This window comes from Callorhinus ursinus, unplaced genomic scaffold (assembly GCF_003265705.2).
Source record: "Callorhinus ursinus isolate GAN/ISIS: 27379988/994484 unplaced genomic scaffold, GSC_fseal_2.0 scaffold12, whole genome shotgun sequence".
NCBI classification, from domain to species: Eukaryota; Metazoa; Chordata; class Mammalia; order Carnivora; family Otariidae; genus Callorhinus; species Callorhinus ursinus.
In genome coordinates, this window is record NW_027397074.1 from 3,706,655 (window position 1) to 3,726,382 (window position 19,728).

Sequence of the window (19,728 nt, forward strand, 5' to 3'; positions counted from 1 at the left end):
ATATCTTCTTCAAAACATAGGCTAAACAATAGAAATATTCGCATAGTAGAAAAATGATGACTTTCTTACACACAAATTGCCTTTCCATCTATGAAAAGTTTAGATTGGCTGAATTTTAATAACTCTCAAAATTTAATGTTGGTGTTTATACATTCTCATTGGCCTTGTCTCTCTCTACAGTCTATGCCTTGGGACTATTATAGCTTCAGCTTTTCTTAAAATAAGCAAGCAGTCCACCTTACATAGGGTTGCCTTAGAAACCAGTGTCATGCAGCTTGTGTTTTATAGAAGTGTAGTCTTTAGTTTGCTTTTTTCCCTTTTTTTTGTATAAAAAAGATCACCTTTATTCATTCAGTCATTTTCCTTATAAGCCACTAATGCTGTGCACATACTTAATCCTGCATATGTTTTCAGAATTACTTGGCTTACCTGAAGCCTTAAAAAGAAACTCTGCTTATCTATGTGACCAAATAATAGGTGCTCCTGAATTAATTACAGAAGGCCTCATTGCATTTCTTTTGTGGGGACTGAGGAGATTCTGACACCTGATAGGCCTGCTGGTGCTGCCGGTTGCCACTGACGAGGGTATCGATCACTAAGTGTTAGCATGACTGTTCAGTTCTTTGAGGCTTACTCTGTGTGAAGTGTTGTGTTTTACTTCAGGGACTGTGGAGGTGAATTGGAAACGAGCCCCCACTCTCCAGGAGTTCGTGGGCTCGTGACTTTGCCACTGGAGTAAATACAAGCCAATCAGTGCCAGAGCCTTCTCTGGTCTTGCCTTTGCAGTCCATCCCTGGTACCTCGTAGAATAATGTAGTGCCTGAAGAGACCACATCGAGAAACTACTTAAAGAGCCTTTTTCACCTTTATTGTGTGGGTAATAATTATAAGAGGGGAAAAAAGGGGAAGATTGGTGAGAGCTTTTAGAGGGCTGACGGATTTGGTTAGAGCTAAAAGACTTCCTAGAAAATGTAAAGGGGGCCTTGCTGCTGGAGAATTATTGGACTTTATTGATGGCACAGGACACTTCTCTGACTCAGCCCTGGAAGCTGGGACCAGTGTTTCTGGGAAGTGCGGAGGGCCCTTGTTTTCCTAGCCCACGGTGAGCAAAAAGCTGATGTGTAGATTAGGTTGAAGAGGAGTTCGGGAGCGTCATGTAGAGGACAAAATGAGGCTAAGCAATTTGTACGTGAAGTAAATTAAAACACCAGTTAGTAAGATATGTATTGGGGAAAAAAAAAACGTGAAGGAACACAGAATAGTTCATGTGTGCATGTAGCTTTCTTGGGATTTTTGCACATAGGTCATTTGTCATATCACAAGTATCATGCAGATATTTGTTTTCCTCAACATTATTTATGCATTTTATTTCTCTTTCTTGCTTCCTTGCTCCCTGCCTAAGGTTGAATAGAAGTGGTAAGAGTGGACATCGCGGATTGTTTCTGATCTTATGGTAAATGTGTAGATAGATATTTTTTAACTCTCTTTACAGGTTTTGATGGATCATAGATTTAAATGTAAAGCTAAAAGTATAAAGCTTATAAAAAGAAAAAAAGTAGGAGGATATCTTCACAAACTTGCAGTAAGGGAAGATTTCTTAGAGAGTATGCAAGAAGTATTAACTACAAAATAAAAATAAATTTGATTTCATCAAAATAAAAAATATTTACAGATTTAAAGGCACTTTTAAAAATGCAAAGACCAGCCTCAGACTAGGGAAAAATATTGGTTACATAGCTAGCTGACAAAGAACGTGACCGGGAGAGTGAACATAGGAAGTTTGGAGAAATATTCTTCATATTGATTAGGGTGTATACATCTGTCAAATACCAGGGAATTGTGTACATAAGATGTTTGACTTCCATTGTATGTAAATTTTACTTCAATTTATTTTTAAAAATGTATTCGTCAGAGAGAGAGAGAGAGCCCACAAGCAGGGGGAGAAGCAGGCTCCCTGCTGACCAGGGAGCCCGATGCGGGACTCTATCCCAGGACCCCGGGATCATTACCTGAGTCAAAGGCAGACGCTTAACCAACTGAGCCACCCAGGCGTCCCAGTTTTACCTCAATTTAAGAAATGGTTGCCATATCTAGTTATAGGTGGATTATAGGATTTCTCATGTGTGTGTGTGTTTTACCTCTTTGTCTTAATTTTTCTTGGTTTTCTGTACTAAGCATTTCTTTGTAAATAAAAAAAAATGTTTAAAAAAAACCGTATCACTGAGGAACCATTATAGATTTTGCACAGGTATTTAAGAAAGATTAATTTGTAAATCTTGACTGATTAGAGAGAGAAGATACACTAATAGAGAGGTCAAAAAACAAGCAGCATTACAGAGGAAGCAACTCTATCTTTGACAAAAGACTGAATATAGAGGACCGTGAAGAAAACCCTTCCAAGTCTTGAACTGTGGGGCGACTGGAAGAACAGTGCATTCTGGGCATCATTTTTTTCTTAAAGGACTCTGTGAATTTTGAATCTGCTTGCCATTTCTTCTTTGTTAAGATGTTATTTGGCTATTAGAGAACTCAGAGCCAAATGCGCAGCCCTCCTGTTAACAAGTGAGCAAGAATTTCCAGCATTGCATTCTGTGTCCTAACTTCACTGCAGCATTATTCTCTTCTCTTTTTTTCTGGGCTATTTTTTCTTTGCCCCAATTTCCTTCTAATTTTGTATCTTTTATTGTGGTTTTATGAACTGCCTCAATTCCTTATTGGAAAGAAGTGGATTTGGCACTATTAACAGGAACAGTGAAATCACAGTTGGTCTGGGTAAATTTTGAGTTTGACTTTATTCATTTGGTTTAAAGAAACTGACTCAGATATCAAAAAGACAGCTAGAAATACGAATCTGGGGCTCGGAAGAGCAGCTAGCAAACGGTGTAGTGGAGAATGTAACACTGCCCAGGGACGCCTGGGTGGCTGGGTTGGTTAAGCGTCCGAGTCTTGATTTAACTCCACCGGAGGAGGACACCTGGGTGCTCTGCATTTGGGACCCTCAGATCCTGCCCCATACATCTCTTCCTTTGATTGACTGTAATCTGTGGCCCTTATGTTTATAATACAATGTAATCATGAGTATAACAGCTTTCCGGGAGTTCTGTCTGTTCTTACAGATTAACTATTGCAGCTGAGCTTTGTCTTCTGAACCTGAAAATTTGGCAGTTGGTGCCAGCGGTGAGGTCTTTAGGACTCCTCAGCTCTGCAGTTCTGTCAGAAGTGGAGGTGTTCTCGTAGACTGTTCCCAAACCTTACACAAGTAGTACAAATTTGATAGGAAAACAAATCATGTAAGATGTGTTAAATTAATAAAAAAGGTGCAGAAAGGCTGTTACTGACAGGCCTTTGGGAGATCCAAAGGAATACAGGAGGAGAAAGAACAATTTGCAAGAAACAGAGCAGTCAGGGAGTTAGGAGAGCAGCCAGAGACTGGGGTTCAGCTTGACATGGAGCAGATCGAGGAACTAAGCAGACAGCAGCTCTGTTCGTCTCTGTGAAAAATTCCTGTACATATTCAGTTGTATAACTGGAATTTTCCATTTTTTGGTGTAGAGGGGTCTTAGCTGCCTTCTAAATGTCCGTGGTTCTTGTCCCTACCTATCAGCCCCCTGCATCATTGGCCATTTTTTGGGTCTGCACGTCCCTAGAGGTGGGCGGCGTGGGGCCGGGCCCAAGCCACCGTGTGCTATCTGCCATGGGCTTCCTCCCCGCTCCTCGCTGCCCCTCACTGCCCCAGGTGCCGCTGGCACCCGCCGTGGGATTGCTTTTGGCCTTGCTGCCAGGGCTGTCCCTGCTGTGCTCGGTGCCGGAGCCGGATGGGGTGGCTCAGCTGGGGTCTGCACAGCACTCGCTGCCTGCGCCACCGTGCTCCCCCATCCCCAGGCCCTTTGTGCAGACACTTCCTGGGGCTTCCCCACAGGCCCCTCCCTGCTGGCCTGCTTCTCTGTCCCCGTCCTCTCCCAATCTGCTTCCCAACTCACGCAGGACCATAACTTCCTTTACCTTCCTTCTTTGGCCCCAAACTGATACATTCTGACTCTTTGGGGCTGTCTACCAGTTCTCTCGGTGGACCCCAAGCATGTTTGATTCTTATTTGGGACCTAAGTTAGGATTTTAAGAACATTTACAAACAGAACCTAGTAATGAGACAAGTTTTAGAATAATTTATTTTCTCTCTTTTCTCAAATTTATTTTTACTAAGATATAATTGACATACAGCATTATGTAAGTGTAAGATGTACATTGTGTAAGTGAAGGTGTTGACTTGATACATTGATATATTGTACTATGATTAATACCTTAGGTTGGATAACACTTCTATCATTTCACATAATTATCATTTCCTTTTTGTAGTGGGAATGATTACAATCTAGTCTCTTAGCAACTTTGAAGTTTACAATAGAGTTGCCTGGGTTTTTTATTTCTCTTGAGGCTAGTATAAAAAAGAACTGTATTCTTAAGAGTTCCTTATCCAGACCTCTCTGCTTCTTAGTGTTACTGATATTCTGGATTGGTAGAATGGATTGGGTAGAGTGATTTTCTTATTTATCTGTACTGGATCCTGTTTCAACCTAGAATTGAAAAGATTGAAATAAAATAAAGGAGTTTTAGATTTTGTTGAAGGTTTGTGTTTTTTGTTTTGTTTTTTTCTATTTTGTATTGACTAGCAGTACTTGAAAACTTGGTTTTTTTTTTCTCATACAATTTTCTGTATTGATTACAATAGCTCCCCCACCCCGATCGACTAGGGTTATGTTCCTGGACCCCCATGAATGCCTGAAGCTGCAGGTAGTAGCTAACCCTATTTATACATGTTTTTTCCTTTACATACATGCTTGTGATGAAGTTTAACTTATAAATAAATCAGGTGCAGTAAAGAGATTAACAACAATAATAAAATAGAACAATTATATTGTAATAAAAGTTGTGTGGTCTCTCTCTCTCGCTCCCTCTCTCTCAAGTGTCTTATTGTTCTGTACTCATCCTTCTTGTTTTTGTGGCTATGCAAGATGAAGAAGCCTGCCATGGGGCCCTGGGTGGCTCAGTCGGTTAAGCGTCTGCCTTCGGCTCAGGTCATGATCCCAGGGTCCTGGGATCGAGCTCCCCGCTCAGTGGGGAGTCTGCTTCTCTCTCCCTCTGCTTCTCCCCGTGCTTGTGCTCTCTCTGTGTCAAATACATAAATTAATTAATTAATAAATTAATAAAATCTTAAAAAAGCCTGCTAGATGAGATGAAGTGAGGGGAATGACCTAGGCATTGTGACCTCATGTTAGGCTACTGTTATTCTTCTGGTCAATGCTAGGAGGCGGATCATCTGCTTCCAGACTGCAGCTGACCATGCTACTTGAAACTACTAGAAAGAGGGGGGAATACTTTACATAAAACTTACCACTTGAAAGGCTCCAATTCATTGGTTTTCAGTATATTTACATATTGGGCAAGTATTAGCACTAATTCCATAACAGTTTCATCATCCCCAAAAAGAAACATGCTCATTAGCGCTCCTCATCCCCATTCTTCCCAGTCCTTGGCAACCACTGATCTACTTTCTTTTCTCTATGGATTTGCTTATTCTGGACGTTTCATGTAAATAGAGTCCTATAGTATGTAGTCTTTCATAGCTGGCATACTTAGCATCTTTTTAACTTCGATCCATGTTATAGCATATATTATTACTTTATACCTTTTTATACTATAATATTCCGTGGTTGAGGTATATTACATTTTGTTTGTCCATTTATCAGTTGATTTACATTTGGTTTCTATTTTTTGGCTATTAAGAATATGCTACTCTGTGTATGCGTGTAGTTTGTGTATATATATGTTGCGTGTGTGTGTGTAGTGTGTATTTGTTTTGTTTTGTTTTTTTAAAGACTTATTTGAGAGAGAGAGAGAGAGAGCATGAGAGGGGGGAGGGTCAGAGGGAGAAGCAGACTCCCCGCTGAGCAGGGAGCCCGATGTGGGACTCGATCCCGGGACTCCAGGATCATGACCTGAGCCGAAGGCAGTCGCTTAACCAACTGAGCCACCCAGGTGCCCCTGTAGTGTGTATTTGTATATGAGTTTTTAAGTGGGCATGTTTTCATTTTCTTGGGTATGCCTAGGAGTGGAATTGTTGTTGGGTCATATTGTAACTCCATGTTTAAATATCTTGAGGAATTGCCAGACTGTCTTTCTGAAGAAGCTGCACATCACTGTATGTTCCCACCGGCAGTGTATGAGGGCTACAGGTTTTCTACATCCTTGCCAGTACTTACTCTTTTTTAGCCACGCTAGTGGTACTGAAGTGGAATCTCGTTGTAATTTTGATAGTGATTTTTTTTTTAAAGATTTTATTTTTAAGTAATCTCTGCTCCCAACATGGGGCTCGAACTCACAACCCTAGATCAAGAACTCAGAAGAGTTCTTCTGAGCCAGCCAGGGGCCCCTGATTTTTATTTTCTAAATGACTGTTGATATTGACCATCCTTTAATACGCTTGTTGGCCATTTACATATCTTCTTTGGAGTTGCTGTTTATGTGTATGTGTGCATGTACTCAGATGAACATGCCCTCGTTCCTGAGGCCATCACTCGTAATAACACATGTTCTCATTATGAGGGTCTGTGAGAATTTTCCTCCACTCTCAGTACATGGGAAACCATACTGCTGCCCTCTCCTAATTTATTATTAATGATTTTAGCACTGTTGTGATGCCCCCATTTCCTTTTTGGCTTTTGATGTTAAGAAGACCTGGGGTTTATCATACCTACGGTTGTAAGTGACCATACATACATATTCCTATATAGTTCTTTATTTAAACTTGCATTGTGGAATATGCTTACTTCTTATTTGCTAGTTCAAAAAATATTATAAAAGTTTTATATATGGTAATGTTAAAAGTTCAAAGTAGAAAGTAAGCAAAAACTTAAAGTTCTCACTTTTACTTCCAACACGGTGTCCCACAGTCCATTTCCCCAAGGTTTGGATTTAAAGGGTTTAGAAGCCACCTGGGTGGTTACTCTTGGTTTCAGCCTGGGTCATGGGCTCGGGTGGTGGGATCAAGCCCTGTGTCAGGCTTTGTGCGGGGTGTGGACTCTATCCGCCCCAGCTCCCTCCGCCCCAGCTCCCTCCGCCCCCCACTTTCTCTTAAAAAAAAAAAAAAAGTTTCATAGGTGTCCTCCCAGAAATTCATGTGGATATGTGTGTGTCCTTATGTGTGTCACTTCCTTAAATGAAATTGATCCGTGCATGGTCCTTATTGTGTTTTTCTTTCAGTAATATTTATGGATACAGTTCCATGAATCTAAACACAGGTCTGCATCACTGTTTTCTGCATAATATTATATTGTTTATTTACTTTATTTTTTTTTTTAAAGATTTTATTTATTTGACAGAGACACAGCAAGAGAGGGAACACAGCAGGGGGAGTGGGGGAGGGAGAAGCAGGCTTCCCGTGGAGCGGGGAGCCCGACGTGGGGCTCGATCCCAGGACCCTGGGACCATGACCCTAGCCGAAGGCAGATGCTTAACGACTGACCCACCCAGGCGCCCCTCTGTTTATTTACTTTAACTTTGATACTTAAATGTTTACACTTTTCAAACTTTTGTAAATAATGCCACTGGGAACTGCTTGTATATTCATCTTATGGGTTTGTTTTGAGCATGAATGTGTACATGGGATTAGCTAGTTTGTAGTGTAGCACATTTTGACTTTAAAACATGTCACCATTGGGGTGCCTGGCAGGCTCAGTTGGTGGAGCTTGCAACTTTTGCTCTCAGGGTTGTGAGTTCAAGCCCCACTTTGGGTTAGAGATTACTTAAAAATAAAATCTTAGGGAGGGAAAAGAAGTCACCAGTTGCCCTCCAGAAAGGTTATACTGATTTATACATTTACCAAAGGTACATGAGGATGGTTCCACATAGCACCATTAAGTACATGGTGTTACCAACAATCTCTATTTTTATTTTACTCATTTGATTTTTTGTAAGACTGGCCGATTGTATTTAACATTTCTGAAGTTAATTGTGTCCTTCATATTTTTTTTTAAAGATTTTATTTATTTATTTGACACACACACAGAGCACAAGCAGGGGGAGCGGTAGGCAGAGGGAGAAGCAGGCTTCCCGCTGAGAGAATAGTAATTTTTCCTCTGTTAGTAATACACTGAGATGGTAAAGTTCTCTCCAAGACTGTTAGGTCTGAGGCATAGAAGAAGGAGATTTCAAGAAGGAAGGATATAATAATAGCAGTATTCAGCTAAGCCACAGTTTGAGGAGGATGAAGGTTAAGACAGGGCCAGTGAACTATCTGCAGGGAGTGTCCCTAGAGACCCCATCGATTGAGGTCATGGAGATGACTGGGTGTCCTGGAGAGATCATAGCAGATTCTTGGGTAAAATTTAGCAGTTAAATGAAGAAAACATTTTAGCTTGTTGGGGGTGAGGTTAATTGCTTACCCAATTAATAAGGGAAAGTTGTTTTTAGTACAGGATCCCTTGAGCATATTTCTATGCAGAAGAGAAGAAATCTGAAGAGAACTTGAAGGGCTGGCAAAGAAAGAATTAAGTGAGTAGATTTTGGAGATAGTAGTCTTGTAGAGATTGAGTCACTTCTTTCTTGCAGAATAGGGAGGTTTTACATAGCTGTTGTGGCAAGCAGAATAGTGACTTTCTGGTTATTATTGTTGAATAATGAATTATCCCAGAACTTAGCAGCCTTATGCCCACTTTTAATTTTGCTTATGATTTTATGGATCGGGAATTTAGAAGGGGCAAAAATAGGATGGTTTGCCTCTGCCGCATGATGTCTGTGTCTTCAGCTGAGACCTCTCAAAGACTTCAAGTGACTCAATGGGCTGGGGACTGGAATCATCTGGAAGCTTACTCACTCACATGTCTGGTCCTTGGGACCGAGGATTGGAAGGCTATAACTGCCAACTGGAACACCTCCATGTGGTTTGGCTTCCTCACAGCATGGCATCCTTAGAGTATTCAGACTTACCTGGTGACTCAGAGTTCCAAAAGCAGACATCCATCTTTCAGAGCGAGAGCTGTGTTGCCTTTTACAACTTAGCCTCAGAAATCAGGCCATCACTTGTGCTACATTCTTTGGGCCAGCAGCATTTCAGAAGCCAGGAAGGGAGGGAAGAGAAGAGATCCACAAGGAAGAGAAGGAGAGTCCATTTCTTGATGATAGAACTTTGGGATTCTAGAAGAGCAGGTGGTTTGGAAGATACTGTTGTGTCCCTTTTTGGAGAATACGATTTGTCGGAAGAATGTCACAAGGACTTAAAGACGTCATGGCCTTCCGTGTATGTTTAGCTAGATTTATTTTTTGGTGATAATCATTTAACTACTTTCCCTAAAGCATAAATTCACTTAATACTCTTTTTGTCTGGTGTAGATTATAAGTCCTAAGCCTGAAACCCACTAACTGTATCTAAATTGCCGTGTTGGGTGCCTCATATAGGAGTGTGGACAAGTTGGTACATGAGTCAGGCTTTCTCATGATGATTAAACTAGAAAGCATTCTTTGCTTTTGGACTGTAGAACTAGATGAGGCTTTAGATTGAGGCTCCAAAGTAAGTTCTATTTTCCATATATATATGTTGAAGACTTTCACTTACTACATTTGTAGTCCTTTGAATCTAAGACCTATGTTCTGTTTCCCATTTTTAAAATTTCTTGAGAATAATTGAGAATTTGGATTATTCACAATGTATTATTCTTCATTTTTTATAAGATGTAACATCTGCTTGGGAAGATGCCTACAGTTGTGTGGTTGAGTCTGACCTTGCTGTGCACTTTGCTCTCTTGTGGTCAGTAGGAGCCAAAAATAACAATGAGCCTTGACTTCTTGAAGGAATGTAGTCTCTCAGTTATATATTGATATCTGAGTGCATATAATTTTGGGCTTTGCTTTCAAATAGCCAGGGAACTGCTTTCAGGGTACTTTTACTTGAAAAATTCCTTAGTTACTGAAAGAAATCTCAGTATTTTTTGCCTGTCTTCTGATTTCTGAATTCTTTTACCCAATTAAGACTTTCTCATTCCAAGATCAATTATTTTCCCAGTTCATATTTTAATATATTGTATTTGAACTTATCCAGAACATAATTAAGAACCAAGAGATGAGCCCAGAATCTTTGAGTACATATGAATAATATCCAAGTTCTTATACTAAAGCCCATGTTTACTAAAAGGGGAGAGAACGTCCTTTCAGAATTTCAAATAATATCTATTTACTCTTCCTTTGTCCACAAATCAAGTAAGGAGAAGGCTAAGAACAAGAAATAAGATATAAAAGCTGGAAAAATAATAAAATCCCAATAATCACTGCAGCCTTAATCTGTTTGATGTAGTGATCAAATTATTAGGCGGAAAGACCACATGTTAACTTATCAGAGGAAAATCAGATTGTTATCAAAATTCTGTACATCAGTGTTGTAAGCCAAAAGACAATAGTGTAATGCATTTGACATACTGAAGGAAAGAAATTCTGAGCCAAGTGTTTTGTATCCAGTCACATTGACCTTCAGTTATAAAGGTCCCATGTAAATTGTTAGGTGCATGCAAATCTTGAGGGAGTATTTTTCTCTGAGAAATCTGTTTGTTTGTTTTTTTAAAGAACTGTAAACAACCAAAATTAATGCAGAGGGATAGACATAAAGACTGATTTCATTAAATAACAAAATTATACCTGAAAAATTACACCTCTGTCAGTCCTCTGGAGTATTTATTTTACAGCATACTATTAAGTAGGTGTATTAACTAGACGCTCAAAAGGACTTTAAAGAATCAGGGTTTACTTTCTGTTGACTGTATTTTTCAATTTAAGGGTAAATTTTATAACAACATATTTAATAGAGCAATGGTTTAGATTCTCTTATCAAAGATACATGAAGAGATAAATGGCTTGCCCAGCACTGTGTATTTAAGAAACAATAGAAAGTATTGGTAATGGATACAAAATGTGTCTGTGAACTCTCTTTAGCTGTGAATTCTGAGATTTGTAGGTTATTGGTATGTACAATATATTTTTAGTGAAATTGCACACTAGTATGTGTGTGTATGAGAAAAAAAGCTTGTGACCCAAATTACAGAGTCAAGTGAATCTCTGTACTTGGTCTCTTGAAAATATCCATTAACCATTTATAATCTGATGTTAACTCCTCTGCATTTTAAGGACTACCTACTAAGGTGTATTTATAGTATACTGTGTTCTAAACCATTCTTGCTGGATTCAGAAATGATTCAGGAGTGTTCTACACTACAGACTGTAGAGATTAGACTTTTAGAGTCTGCCCTGCCCCACCGTGGGATTTGCATGTCCACTGTGGTCTCTGTCATTCCTTTTTTTTTTTTTAAGATTTTATTTTTAAGTACCTCTGAAACAAATAATGCAATATATGTTAAGAAAAAAAAAGAAGATAGCAGGAGGGGAAGAATGAAGGGGGGGAATTGGAGGGGGAGACGAACCATGAGAGATGATGGACTCTGAAAAACAAACTGAGGGTTCTAGAGGGGAGGGGGTGGGGGGATGGGTTAGCCTGGCGATGGGTATTAAAGAGGGCACGTTTGGGTGGAACACTGGATATTATGCACAAACAGTGAATCATGGAACACTATATTAAAAACGAATGATGTAATGTATGATGATTAACATAACAATAAAAAATTTTTTAAAAAAGATTTTATTTTTAAGTAATCTCTACACCCAGCATGGGGCTCGAACTCACAACCTCAGGACCAATAGTTGCATGTTCTACGGACCGAGCAAGGTAGATGCCCCTTGAGGAGCTTTTCTAACAAAGTGAAAATGTCAACATCACTATATTTTAAGAAAAATTTGGCTGTATCTATAAAATTGTAACACTAAAATGACAAGAAACCTAGTTATTGATCATAAAAGCAGATGAAATCCTTACTGTATTTGACTTTTGTCTAGAATCACATTCCAACTTTGTAAATACTTGGAGCTATTAATGGACTTTAACTCTTAAATGTTTTTAGATCCTGTGATGGCCATGTTCAGGATCTTATAAATATTATCACAGGTCAATTTCCTTCTTACCAATTTGTCTTAAATACTGTATGTTTTAATTTTGCAGTATAAAAAGTATAATTTTTCCACTACACAGTTCTCTTAGTGGTGTTTTTGTGTGCTATTACTTGGAATACATTTAAATTATTAGTTTACTTTTCCCCATCTGGTCATAAGAGAAATACAGAGAAATATTCTCAGGATATACTGTATTACTAAATTTTGTTCATAATTAATAATGGAAGTCTAAGCTTGAACAACTCTCAAGGCTCTTCACAATCTGATCCCAAAGTGCTTTTCTTGTTTTCCTCTTAGCAGCAGACAGTATTTGTTTTATTGTTGGTTTTTTTTTTTTAAGATTTTTATTTATTTACTTGATAGAGACACAGCGAGAGCGGGAACACAAGCAGGGGGAGTGGGAGAGGGAGAAGCAGGCTTCCCGCGGAGCAGGGAGCCCGATGTGGGGCTCAATCCCAGGACCCTGGGACCATGACCTGAGTTGAAAGCAGACACTTAACAACTGAGCCACCCAGGCACCCCGAACATGCCTTCCTGCTGTTGTAATTTTCCTCTTGCTATCTCTTTTTCCTTCTGGGCCTTCCTCTGTTTTTCTGTTAGAGTGTAATATTAACTCAGAATTTAATGTTAGGCCACATCTTAAACTGGTAAAGCCTTTTCAGGTTTCTCCCTCACACCGTACCAAGGAACCAGGAACCAGCCTCGCTCCCATCTGTGCTTCTTGGGTTCTCTGCTTTCTCTCTCGTGTGTTTATTGCTTTGCCTGCTGTGATCCAGGGACTGTGTGCTGGGGATACTTTCTCTTTGTAGTGTTTAAAATCTCCTGGGAAAGGGGTGTCTGGCTGATTTATTCGGTGGAGTGTGCAACTCTTGATCTCGGGGTTTTAACTTGAGCCCTATGTTGGGTGTAGAGATTACTGAAAAAAATAAAATCTTTAAAATAAAATCTCCTGGGGAAAGACAAATGAGAAAATGAATAATTAAAATATTCCCAGAAAAATCAGGAAATGCTTCCAAGGAGAGCACCTTGTTTGAGCTTGTCCTGAAAGGTAAGTAGCTGTTAACTGTATCTTAACACTTTACATACTTGAGACATTTTACACATAAAATACATAGGATATAATAGACAAATAGCTGAGGAAATTATAGAAAAAAAATTAGTCACATTAAGGTTAATACATGAAGATTTATAAATAGATATCTGTATAATTTAAGAGTGTTGCAAATTTTCCTGTGGGTTTCTTAGTCATCAAAGGAAGGAAATGCAGTGGTTGTGAGACTGACAGTTTTCATAAGATGAAAACAAACTAGTCACTCTAAACAAGAGTGCTTTTTCATGGTGCTAAAGATAAATCTATCATGAACCAAGACATTTGTGAGGTTTTATTCTTCCTGCAAGCTGATAAGTTAGCCAGCCAGTTTCATAGAAGCTTGCAGAAGGCATGAGACTCCTGAGTCAGAAACAAAGGGCTTTATCACTCACAGAACGACAGGCAGCATGTGCTCATGTCCATGCTGGTCCCCCTTACCACCCCCCCTCCCCCAGTCCCACAAGGGCCATGTGGAGGCAGGCCCAGGCAGGTGCTCAGCACACTGTGCCTTTGTATCAAAGCTGAGGAACTTCAAGCTTAGGAAACTCTAATCTTTTATGGGTATACAACCAAACCTGCCCAGCCTTTGTTCCTAAGGGGAGATACTTATCATACTGGACAGCAAACCAATGTGCCCTCTTCCCCAGTAGCAGATAGCATGGCTATTTTCCAAGGCTATTCGCCTTGGAATCCTTTGAAGGATAGTCTGGAACAAAGGCCATCAATGTCTATATTCAGAAGATGTGCAGAAATCTGGTTGGTTTGGGAGCAAGTTCTCTCATGAGGTTATAGTCTAGCTGGGGCTGCAGTAATCTTCAGGCTTGACTCGCCCAAAGGGACCTGCTTGCCTGATCATTTCACTGATTGTGGGCAGGTCTCAGTTCCTCACTGCTGTTGATTAGAGGGTTCAGTTACTTGCCACATGTGCCTCTCTGCAGGGCTGCTCACAGCAAGGCAGATAGCTTAGCAGAGAGGTGGGCAGAGAGCATCCAAGATAGAAGCCACAGTTTTTATAAGACGATGATAAGCCACACTTTCATCTCTTGGGAAATGACATTAAACTTGAATTTTGAAAATCTGGATTCCTTTATAAATATATTTTAATGTTTGGATACACCATTGATAAATAAAAAGAGTTTCTTTAAGCAGTGTAATACATTACATCAATAAAAGGATAAAAAGCATATGATCTTTCAATAAATGCAGAAAAAGCATTTGATAAAGTACCAAATTCATTCATGAAAAAAACCTCAACAAACTAGGTTTACAAGGAACATACCTCAACATAATAAAGGCCATATGTGAAAAACACATAGCAAATATCACACTCAGTGGGGATAAACTGAGAGCTTTTCCCCTAAGGTCAGGAACAAGACAAGGAAGTCCACTCTCATGACTTTTTTTTTTTTTTTTAAAGATTTTATTTATTTAGGGGCGCCTGGGTGGCTCAGTTGGTTAAGTGTCTACCTTCAGCTCAGGTCATGATCCCAGGGTCCTGGGATCGAGCCCCACATCGGGCTCCCTCCTCAGTGGGGAACCTGCTTCTCCCTCTCTTGCTCCTCCTGCCTGTGCTTGCTTTCTGTCAAATAAATAAATTAAAAAAAAGATTTTATTTATTTATTAGAGAGCACAAGCACGTGAGCCATTGGCGGAGGGGACGGGCGCAGGTAGAGGGTGAGGGAAAGAATCTCAAGCAGACTCTGTGCTGAGGATGGAACCCTTTGTGGGGCTCGATCTCATGACCCCAAGATCATGACCTGAGCCAAAGCCAAGAGTCATATGCTCAACCAACTGAGCCACCCCGGCAACCCTACTCTCACCACTTTAATTCGTACTGGAAGTCCTAGCCACAGCAATCAGACCACAAAAAGAAATAAAAGGCATCCAGATCAGTAAGGATGAAGTGAAACTTTCACTGTTTGCAGATGACGTGGTATGATAGATAGAAAACCCAAAAGATTCCACCAGAAAACTGCTAGAACTGATAAAACAAATTCAGTAAAGTTGCAGGATACAAAATCAACATACAGAAATCTGTTGCATTTCTATACACCCATAATGAAGCAGCGAAAGAGAAGTTAAAACAATCCCATTTACAATTGCACCAAAAATTATAAAATACCTAGGAGTAAACTTAACCAAACAAGTTGAAAGGCCTGGACGCTGAAAAGTATAAAACATTGATGAAAGAAATTGAGCACGACACAAAGAAATGGAATGACATTGCATGCTCATGGATGGGAAGAAAATTATTGTTAAAGTGTCTATACTACCCAAAGCAATCTACAGATTTAGTACAATCCCTATCAAAATGCCAACAGCATTTTTCACAGAACTAGAACAAACAATCCTAAAATTCGTATGGAACCACAAAAGACCCTGAATAGCCAAAGCAGTCTTGAAAAAAAGAGAAACAAAACTGGAGGCATCAGAATTCTAGACTTCAAGTTACAATACAAAGCTGTAGTAATCAAAACAGTGGAGTACTAGAACAAAAATAGATACATAGATCAAGGGAACAAGATAGAAAACCCAGGAATAAACCCACATTGATATGGTCAATTTTCAACAAAGCAGGAAAGAATATGCAATGGGAAAAAGTCTCCAATAAATGGTATTGGGAAAACTGGACGACTTTCTTATACCATGCACAAAAATAAATTCAAAATGGAATAGAGGCCTAAATGTAAAAGCTGAAACCATAAAAATCATACAAGAGATCACAGGCAGTAATTTCTGTGGCATCAGCTCTAGCAACATTTTTCTAGATATGCCTCCTGAGGCAAGGGAAATAAAAGCAAAAGTAAACTACTGGGACTACATCAAAATAAAGAGCTTCTGCACAGTGAAGGAAACAATCAAAACTAAAAGGCAGCCTACTGAATGGGAGAAGACAAATGACATATCTGATTAAGGGTTAGTATCCAAAATATGTAAAGAACTGATACAATTCAATATGCAAAAAACAAAAAATGGCAGAAGACATGAACAGATACTTCAAAAAAGACATCCAGATGACCAACAGACACATGAAAAGTTGCTCAACATCACTCATCATAAGGGCAATGCAAATCAAAACTACAGTGAAATATATCACCTCACACTAGTATCACATTAGTGAGAAGGGCTAAAATCAACAATACAAGAAACATGTGTTGAAGATGTAGAGAATAAAGGAACCCTCTTGCACTGTTGGTGAGAATGCAAGCTGGTGCAGCACTGTTGAAAACAGCATATAGTTTCCTCAAAAAGTTAAAAATAGTACTACCCTACGATCCAGTAATTGTTCTACTGGGTATTTACCCCAAGAATACTAAAACACTAATTTCAAATGGATACATGCACCCCTTTGTTTACTGCAGTTTTATTTACCATACACCAACTATGGAAGCAGGCCAAATGTCCATCAGTCAATGAATTCATAAGGAAAATATGGTGTGTATACACACACATACACAATGGAATATAAGCCATAAAAAAGAATGAAATATTGTCATTTGCAACAATGTGGACAGAGCTAGAGAATATAATGCAAAGCAAAATAAGTCAGCCAGAGAAAGACAAATATATGATTTCACTTAATTTAAGACACAAATGGGCAAAGGAAAAAGAGACAAACCAAGAAGCAGACTTTTTTTTTTTAAGATTTGATTTATTTATTAGAGGGAGAGTGTGAGTGGGGAGAGAGGCAGAGGGAGAGGGAGAGGGAGAGAGGATCTGAAGCGGACTCTGCGCTGAGCAGAGTCCAACATGAGGCTTGATCCCACCACCCTAAGATCATGACTCACGCTGAAACTGAACACTGGATGCCCAGCCAACTGAGCCGCCCAGGTGCCCCCAGACTCTTAACTCTAGAGAACAAACTGATGGTTACCAGAATGGAGGTTGGGAGGGGCTTAAAAAGGTGATGGGGATTAAAGAGTACACTTACCATGATGAGCACTGTGTAATGTATAAAATTGTCAAATCATTATACTGTACACCTGAAACTAATGTAATGCTGTATGTTAACCATACTGGAATTAAAATAAAAACCTTTAAAAAAAAGATGAGTTTCTTTATTTTTGACATTTGACAGCTCTAAATCATCATCATATATGGAGTGTCACAAACCTTTTACTAATTGGGCTATGTTAGTGAGTTAGATTACACTTTGGGCCAGTTTTACCATCTTAGCTATAGACAATACCCTGAACCCTAGTCTGCTGACTCATTAATCTGTCATTAGTCACAGTGGATTTGGATAATGGCAGAATAACAGGGAACACTTTCGTGGCACTGAATATGTGCCCGGGTACGGTCCTGGGCAGGTGACTGTAGGTGCAGATACCCAGAGAAATAGAGTAATTTGCTCAGTGTCACATAGCTAGTAAATGCTAGTGTGATTTAATTGGCATCCTTTTTAAAACACAAATCTGAATAAGTAATTGGCAGGTAGGCAAGAACTTAAAATTATTTGTTGGACTATATTAACATTTTGTATATTCAAAGTCTCTCAATGTATGGATTCTACTTAAATCACTGTGGCTCTACTGCAGAAATTGTTTCTGCATTTTATTATATTTCACCCTCAAGTAAATTTTGTTGTTACTGCTTTAGGTCATAGATAAATAGGAATCCTCTTTTTGAGCATTTTCCTTTGCTCTGGGTTTCCCTGTAGAGCTCTCTCCCATTCATTAGTGTTACAGAGAATTTTTGGTATAATAACGGATTAATTTATATTCAAGAGGGTTTTTTTATTTTTATTTTTTAATTTTATTTATTTGAGAGAGCGACAGATAGCGACACCATGAGCGGGGAGGAAATGGAGAAGCAGGCTCCCCACTGAGCAAGGAGCGGGATGTGGGACTTGATCCCAGGACCCTGGGATCATGACCTGAGCTGAAGGCAGACGCTAACCGACTGAGCCACCCAGGTGCCCCTCAAGAGGGTTTTTAAAAAAAGATAAATTTATTTGAGAGCGAGCACATGCACGCGTGCGTGCGAGCAATCGGGGAGGAGCAGTGGGGGGAGGGAAAGGGAAAGAATCCCAAGCAGACTATGCTGAGCAGTAGCCTGGCTCGGGGCTTGACCCTGAGATCATGACCTGAGCCCAAACCAAGAGTGGGATGCTTAACTGACTGAGCCACCCAAGCGCCCCTATATTCAAGAGTTTTTAAATAACAGTGATTTCTCTGCTTAACTGCTTTTGAATCTCCCTCCGTATCAAGGGAGTTTAATAGTTGTATCAGAGGCTTCCTTATTGCCTTGTTTTGTTTTGTTTTGATGGCTACTGGGGGTATCTTTTAATACCCTTATTTATGCTGCCTTTTAATGTGTAGTGTTATTAATGTTTCTTCTGGGGTACATGTAATTTATTATTTATTTTTATTAATTTCAATTAACATAATTTATTATTTGTTTCAGGGGTACAGGTCTGTGATTCATCAGTCTTGTATAATATCCAGTGCTCATTACAACACATATACCCTCCCCAGTGTCCATCACCCAGTTACCTCATCCTCCCACCCCCTTCTCTCCTGCAAACCTAAGATTAAGAGTTTCTTAGGGTTTGTCTCCCTCTCTGGTTTCATCCTGTTTCATTTTTTCCTCTCTTCCCCTATGATCCTTTGTCTTGTTTCTTAAATTCCGCATATCAGTGAGATCATATGATACTTGTCTTTCTCCGATTGACTTATTTCGCTTAGCATAACACCCTCTAGTTCCATCCACGTCATTGCAAATGCACGATTTCATTTTTTGATGGCTGCATAATATTCCATTGTATATACATACCACATCTTCTTTATCCATTCATTTGTTGATAGACATCTGGGCTCTTTCCATAGTTTGGTTATTGTAGACATTGCTGCTATAAACATTGGGGTGCAAGTGCCACTTCAGATCACTACATTTGTATCTTTGGGGTAAATATCCAGTAGTGCAATGCCTGGGTCGTAGGGTAACTCTATTTTCAACTTTTTGAGGAACCTCCATACTGTTTTCCAGAGTGGTTGCACCAGCTTGCATTCCCACCAACAGTGTAGGAGGGTTCCCCTTTCTCCGCATGCTCACCAGCATCTGTCCTTTCCTGACTTGTTAATTTTAGCCATTCTGACTGGTGTGAGGTATCTCAATGAGTATCTCATTGAGGTTTTGATTTGGATTTCCCTGATGCCGAGTGATGTTGAGCACTTTTTCATGTGTCTGTTGGTCATTTGGAAGTCTTTGTAGAAAGGTCCATTCATGTCTTCTGCCTATTTCTTGATTGGATTATTTGTTCCTTGGGTGTTGAGTTTGATAAGTTCTTTTAGATTTTGGATACTAGCCCTTTATCTGATATGTCATTTGCAATATCTTCTCACATTCTGTCGGTTATCTTTTAGTTTTGTTGACTGTTTCCTTTGCTGTGCAGAAGCTTTTTATCTTGCTGAAGTCCCAATAGTTCATTTTTGCCTTTGTTTCCCTTGCCTTTGGTGATGTTTCTAGGAAGAAGTTGCTGTGTATGAGGTCGAAGAAGTTGCTGCCTGTGTTCTCCTCAAGGATTTTGATGGATTCCTGTCTTATATTTAGGTCTTTCATCCCTTTTGAGTCTATTTTTGTGTGTGGTGTAAGGA

The 19,728-nt window shown here is 39.6% G+C and overlaps 1 protein-coding gene across 21 annotated transcripts in view; it reads left to right on the plus strand.

The window, feature by feature from the left end:
• Positions 1-19,728, plus strand: part of SRPK2 (SRSF protein kinase 2) — a 246,250-nt gene that overhangs the window by 176,611 nt on the left and 49,911 nt on the right. The gene's annotated exons all lie outside the window — the stretch shown is intronic.